The 7,632-nt window shown below is 38.0% G+C and overlaps 1 protein-coding gene across 5 annotated transcripts in view; it reads right to left on the bottom strand.

Moving 5' to 3' along the window:
• LOC122612363 (GTPase-activating protein skywalker) overlaps positions 1-7,632 on the bottom strand; it is a 54,032-nt gene that overhangs the window by 44,115 nt on the left and 2,285 nt on the right. The window lies entirely within an intron of this gene.

Genomic DNA, 7,632 nt, shown 5'->3' with positions numbered 1-7,632 from the left:
AGATTTCAGCATATATATATGCATATATGTAGATAGAAATTGGAAAAGTTAATAATAAAGCAAGAGAGAACGCTATAGGTGTGGCAACATCTGTCTATGTCTCTGGATTCTGCATCTTTTAAGCATCTCAACTTTCTAGCTTTTATAGTTCCTGATATGTGCGACGTTCGGACAGTCAGACGGACAGACATACAGACAGACGCATATGGCCAGATCAACTGGGCTATTGATCCTAATCAAGAATACTTTATATGATCAGTTACTCTACGAATAACGGGTTTTTAGCTGTTTGTGGACGTTAAAATGGGCGTGGCAAAAAGGTTTTTGGCAGATCGATAGAAATTTACAAGGCTAATACAAAAATGAAAAAATAACAAAACTTTTTTCAAAGTTGTGGGCGTGGCAGCTTTTGGCCTATTGTGGGCGTTAGAGTGGGCGTGGCAAAAAGTTTTTTGGCAAATCAATAGAAATTTACAAGACTAATACAAAAATGAAAAAATATCAAAACATTTATCAAAAGTGTGGGCGTGGCAGTTTTGGGCGGTTTGTGGGCGTTAGAGTGGGCGTGGCAACATGAATCGACAAACTTGTGCAGCTTCTATGTCTCTGGAGTTTGCATGCCGAATCTCAACTTTCTAGCTTTTATAGTTCCTGAGATCTCGACGTTCATACGGACGGACAGACAGACGGACGGGCGGACGGACGGATAGACGGACATGACCAGATCGACTCGGCTATTGATCCTGATCAAGAATATATATACTTTATATGGTCGGAAAAGCTTCCTTCTCCTTGTTACATACTTATCAAAACATTTTTCAAAAGTGTGGGCGTGGCAGTTTTGGACGGTTTGTGGGCGTTAGAGTGGGCGTGGCAACATGAATCGACAAACTTGCGCTGCGTCTATGTCCCTGGAGTCTATGTATGCCTAATTTCAACTTTCTAGCTTTAGTTCCTGAGATCTCGACGTTCATACGGACAGACGGACGGACAGACGGACATGGCCAGATCGATTCGGCTACTGATCCTGATCAAGAATATATATACTTTATATTTTCGGAAACGCTTCCTTCTGCCTGTTACATACTTCTCAACGAATCTAGTATACCCTTTTACTCTACGAGTAACGGGTATAGTAAAGGTTTTAAAAGTATGGGCGTAAAATTTTGACAAATTGATATATTGATATTGATATGTTTACATGACAAAACGAATACAAAATTAAAACAACTTTGGGTGTGTCCGTTGTATTTTTTGGTTTTTGGGCGCTAAAACGCACGTGGTCAAATGCTTCCTTTTACCTGTTATATACTTTTCAACGAATCTAGTATACCCTTTTAATCTAATAGTAAGGGGTATAATAATTATGTTTAAGCGTGCGACATTAATTGTGACTTAGAACACGCGCTGACGGCATAAAATATGTATAATACACAATATTTATATTCTTGTTGATAAGATAGTCGCGGTGTGAGAAGCATTAAAAGTCTGTACGAGACCCACTGATAAACGACGCCCAATTTATTTTGATTTTGACAGAAGTTATCTGAGAAATTCGGTACTTATTTATAGGGCCAGCCATTGATGAGCGTTCCAGAACTATAGGTACTGTGTCACGAGCTATCAGTCCTGGTCCGCTGACTTAAACGAGCTTCCAGCGTTTACAACTGCCGACATTCCGCGGATAGAAGATCTTGGCAATTGCCAGTCTCAGAGCCAAATCGCACTTCTAAATCGTCGATGCACAGGTCGATATCTCTTTAAAAAAACAGAGATAATGAGACAATTATTCATAGGCTCACGATGAAATAAAATGGTTTGTATATAGTCAGGCGATGCACTCTGCAATCAATATCTTCTGTTTCGATAAACAACGACTTGTGTGACCATTTTTTTTGTGCACGAAATCTATACGCTACGCCTATAATAACTTCAACATGGATGTGCATTCGCCCATATTGTATTTTTTTGTTAAGTGCGGATAACCGGTTCGATGCCATCATCATGGCATCATAATGTATTTTTGCTCACTTATATACAAATATATAGATGGTTACATATGTACAAGGCATATTTTTCGCGAGTTTCTGGCAAAATGTATTAAAGACATTTGTATGACTCAGTGTCTTTCCTCTCGCATTCAACGCAGTGCGATTGTTCGCACACTTGTTTTTGGCATTCCAGCGAACTCCGAGTTTCAGTTCTCGTTCGATTCCAAGTTAGCCGCCAAAAGCGTCACGTGCTTTTCCAGTCGATTCGCTTTATCGCTGCTTTTTAGCGCTCACTTGCTTTTGTTATTTGCCTTTGTAAACAATGGGAGGCTTGTTACTAAATATTTTTAGTTTGTCCACTTGCGTGCCAATGGCTTATTATACAATACCATTTTAGGTTAGGCACGAGTTAACATTTTATACAATTTATACAACTACAATTTCGGCAAGAGTCTGATTGCTGCAAAGTTCATTTCAGTTCGGCTCGGTTGGGTGGGCGTAATCATGATTTGCTAACTCTCCTAACCGCCGAATACCACCTTCTTATTGTGCCATCACGTTCGCCAAATTATCCAAGAAGTTTGGAATATGGAAGCGTAGGCAGGCGAAGACTCGCTAATTTTATAGACACGCAGAAGCTTGCGGTGCAGCACTTTTGCGTCACTTGCAACTCTAATGGAATATTTTTCCAAAAAAGTCTTAGTGTTACTTAAAAGGTAAAGCCTAATCTGGTTTGGATAACAGTGTCATGTGAATTTTAAGTTAGTTAGGTTGGATTTCGCACAGAAATGCTAAGATCGATATATGTAACAGTATTTGCATAAAATAGGGTTCCTCAGAATTAAGAGTGGTTTTCTTGGCCAAGCTGCTGTGCGTCTATTATTTTCGGATTATAAAAAAGCAATCGAAAATTGGAAAACTAAACGTATTTTCTCTGGTTTCCGACATAAGGTATATTCTATATTCTTTACATATATTCGCATATAAAATAAACCATTACAATCAAGAAACTATATAAACATTTAAACATGTGATCCACTCTTTGATTCCAACCAGTTAATAGTTACCTCGGCCCAAAAATGGAAAATAAATTGTACTAACCAGCTGGGCTGTAGGATTTCGATTCATTTGGCAGATTAAAGAAAATCAGATGCTGAATAAGAAGTGACCGTGACTGACACTTCCGGAAGCATCACAGTTTGCATTCACAGCACGGCAAACGAAATTCAAATTATTAATTACAAAAATCTGCAATGGGCCGTGCCCACTCAGAAGTAAATTGCATTATCCCGTCGGTGAAATTCTCAACTGGGGAAAAACCAAATAATTGAATCACTCAGCGATCGAGAGCGCTTCCAATTAGCCAGAGGAAAACAAACAGTCATAAAATATTCAAGCAAACAGAAAGCAACGCGGAGACATCGAATCGAAAGCAAAGAATTTTTTTTGCAAATCGAATCACAACCTGAATTCCGTTGACAGCTTCTCCGAGAAACGTTTTGCTTTCATTCAGTCGGTTCGGTCCGGCTTGGATTCAGTTTTCATTTTTCAATTCAATTAAGCGTCGGCGGGCGGAGTTCAGCACACATTGCTGAACCTTGCGGCGGGGACCGTTTTGAGTTCTTTACTTTTTTTGTCTGCTCTGCGGGTAATTCACTTTATTCAAATAAGTATAATAAAATAAACGCCTGTATGCAAAACACAATGGGAGAAAACAAAAACTACGCGGCCCATTGTTTGGGTTGAATTTGTCTGATGCACAGAAAAAAAAACTGAAGAGAAAATCTATTTACGATCACCAGATCAACAGTGGCATTAAATTATATCTATGCTAAACTAAAAATTAATAGCTAAATATTCATTTGATGTCTATAAATAATAAAAATCCCATGAAGATCATTTATTTGGGTACATTTTTCTGCGAGCTTCTCTACTAGAATGCCTCGAATTTGGGTGCAGATGCAGATACAAAATACTGGGACCGGATGTTTACGAGTAAGTCCCTCCAACTGCTGCTCTTATGCGAATTAAACTTATCTCAATGAAGAGTGACAATGCGACCAGAGCAATGAAAACCTCTCTGGGGACATTTCTGGCGTTTAAGTATGGAAATTGTAGCAGCGGGTAAATTGACCAATGCACTCTGAATACAAACTAAGCTTCTTATCAGCCCACAAAGTGACCACCCACTCCAGAAGATAAGTATAACTCAAATAGAACCGCAAGGGATAGTATATACATATGTACATATGTATATTAGTTCAGATGAGTTTTCTATAATGCGTAGCAACTAATAACTTAACAAAATTACAGCTCTTTTTGCCTGGCAAAGGAGAATACTGATAACCAGATATGCTCATTGATTTACAACTTATCCGGCACGGGTAACGTTTACAACACGGCAACACGATGTCAGGCGAAATCAAGGTTATTTAATCAATTGGGGGTTTGGGTGTGGAAATATTTACCCTGCGGCCAGTTATTAACTCATATTGAAATGCAGCCAGATATCGACACACAGCCCTGCGAACATTTGTTAAAAAACAGGTTCGAGCTCATTGAAATTACTTGCACACATTATATCTGCACAAGTCATATCCAAAGTCGGTATCTTCGTATGTGCGCACCATGTATCTGCTCTCTATATAGGATTTATATATGGAACGATGCGCTTATATCGCCTCAATTGCCTTTTGTGTGCAACGCTTTAAATTTTATTTTAGTCTCGCTTTTTATGCTTGATCCAACTGGTGGGCGTATTTTTGTTTCGCTCCTCTGTTCTGTTCTGATCTACTCTGTTATTAACACATCGCTGCCAGTACTTGATTTAATAAACTTGATTAGGATTTATGAGCGTGTGGGATTTCAATTTTTGCAAGCCAACTATAAATCAAGGCGGCGGATGTTTCCCTGACATCTATGTACATCAGGTGACAACGTCCATATCACTCTATTAATTGGATCAAATGTTCACCCGAACACGAAAAAGATCGATAAATATTTAATATTCCGATCCTGTGATTCAAATTGAGTTTGTATAAAATGTCGAAGTTTCGTTTCACAAAGCTTTTTACATAAACATCTAATGTTACCTACGTCTATATTTTTTAAATCTGTTTCGATTTTATTAATTGTATTATTTGTTTTGCCAATACTTGCCCTTAATTTGAAAAATGCTGTCATGCCGATAAATTTTTAAAAATGATTTGAGTTTTTTGATATTTTGTATGCCAATATATATTAACATCCCAAAAATGTTTTTAAGTTCTCCCCACTGTAGCTAACTTCTATCTAGTAGTCAATGTACTCGGCCCTAGAGTTCTCACTTGTTATACCCGTTACTCGTAGAGTAAAAGGGTATACTACATTCGTTAAAAAGTATGTAACATGCGGAAGGAAGCGTTTCTGACCATATAAAGTATATATATTCATGATCAGGATCATGATCAATAGCCGAGTCGATCTGGCCATGTCCGTCTGTCCGTATGAACGTCGAGATCTCAGGAACCACAAAAGCTAGAAAGTTGAGATTAAGCATACAGACTTCAGGGACATAGACGCAGCGCAAGTTGGTCGATTCATGTTGCCACGCCCACTCTAACGCCCACAAACCGCCCAAAACTGCCACGTCCACACTTTTGACAAATGTTTCGATATTTTTTCATTTTTGTATTAGTCTTGTAAATATCTAACGATTTGCCAAAAATCTTTTTGCCACGCCCTCTCTAACGCCCACAAACCGCCCAAAGCTGCCACGCCCACACTTTTGAAAAATGTTTTGATATTTTTTCATTTTTGTATTAGTCTAGTAAATTTCTATCGATTTGCCAAAAATCTTTTTGCCACGCCCTCTCTAACGCCCACAAACCGCCCAAAACTGCCACGTGCACACTTTTGACAAATGTTTCGATATTTTTTCATTTTTGTATTAGTCTTGTAAATTTCTATCGATTTGCCAAAAAACTTTTTGCCACGCCCACTCTAACGCCCACAAAACCGCCAAAAACTGCATGTGCTAAAGACTCTCCTTCGCACTTCGAATAGCTGAGTAACGGGTATCAGATAGTCGGGGAACTCGACTATAGCGTTCTATCTTGTTTTATTTTAAAGACCTCCTCAGCATAATCCTAACCTCGATAAACATCAAGGTTTCCCCAAAAGTGGAAATAGTTTTGAAAAAAAATTACGACCCAAATGCCAACAGAAACACTTAATTTTATGGTAATTTAAGATAAATCAGGTCCTATACAACTCCGGCCCAATTTGCGGCAAACAAGCTGCTATTTTTTGTGCAACATTCTCGAGGCTACAAAAATAAAGTCAAGGAGGTGAAACAACCATAAATACGTTGCTAAGGGTGAGGGCCACTGGGTTAGTTCGATACTCTCGATAAAGTTCGGACCCTTAGACAGAGTTCAATGAACCAAGTGACTGACAGTACTGTGCAACTAATAGACAGAAACTCGTCGGTTGCACTGGGACAATAATCGACATGAATCACCGAACAAATCACGTTGCCGCCTAGGCACGTACAGATATTCGCTGAAAATGTGATATGAATAGATGCACACAGAAAAACGTTTGTATGTTATTGGGCAAACATTTATTGATCGAAATTTTCTATTTTTTATAAATATATATTGTTAAAGTTATAAAGATGTAAGAGATCTATACATGAGGTTACAAAATTAAGAATAGTGTTTTGAATAACATTTCATTCAAGAAAAGGTTGTACTGCTCTGCGGATTGGGTAAACGGAAAGATAAATGGATGGACGCGACGTTGACTTATTGAAATCGATTGATTCTGATTTCATTCGATCAGCTTTGGATTTACTTTTTCTGGCTGGTTCGCTGGCCAGATCTGTATATTGCACGACTACTTTTTTATGATTTTACGGGGCAATTTTAAAAAGTCGTTTTGTATCGGACAACTCACGTGAGCGAACGATTCGATGGGACCAGCTGACAGACAGCTTACCCAAATACAATTTGTTCATTGCCAGTCAAATGGATTTAGATAAATAGTGCGCAAGTATCTGGCTCATATTTTAGCGATTTAGTGTTCCTTTTTGGGGCTCTCTGGCCCACAGATAAGATAACCAAGCAGAGAAATGGAATTTTCGGCAAATGTTTGCTGGTTGCATTGCCTTTTTTATATTCAGCGAAACGGGGTTGTATTTATAGTCATAGATTAGACACTTTATACGGCCCAATGAGGAATATTTATCGCTTAAAGAAATTTTTGGAGTACAAAAACAATTTATAATTATTAACTCCAAAGGTCATGTAAATTGCCAATCGGAGATTGTCAAACCAAAAAATATTTATTAAAAGAAGTTAATAAGACGTAAAATTTTCAAATATTTCAAAAATAAATGAACAACCTATGTACATACATAATCCCCCGTCAATTGAAGATCAAAACGGAACTTATTTTAAGGGAATAGCATAAAGTTAAATGCTTTTTATGCTTTTTATCGCTAACAACATGGAATAGCGTGGTTTGCTGCCGTCATAAATTGTGCAAGGTTGATAGAAAAATAATGTATATCTAATCAGGTATAGGGAAGCACATGCGAGCAAAAAAAAAACACGGCATATAAACCCTAAAAAAAAATGTTGTTGGGCCTCAGCAAAAA

The sequence above is a fragment of the Drosophila teissieri genome, chromosome 2R (genome assembly GCF_016746235.2).
Source record: "Drosophila teissieri strain GT53w chromosome 2R, Prin_Dtei_1.1, whole genome shotgun sequence".
In the NCBI taxonomy this organism is placed as follows: domain Eukaryota; kingdom Metazoa; phylum Arthropoda; class Insecta; order Diptera; family Drosophilidae; genus Drosophila; species Drosophila teissieri.
The sequence above is the reverse complement of the archived record's forward strand: the minus strand, read 5'-3'. Positions and strand labels throughout refer to the sequence as shown.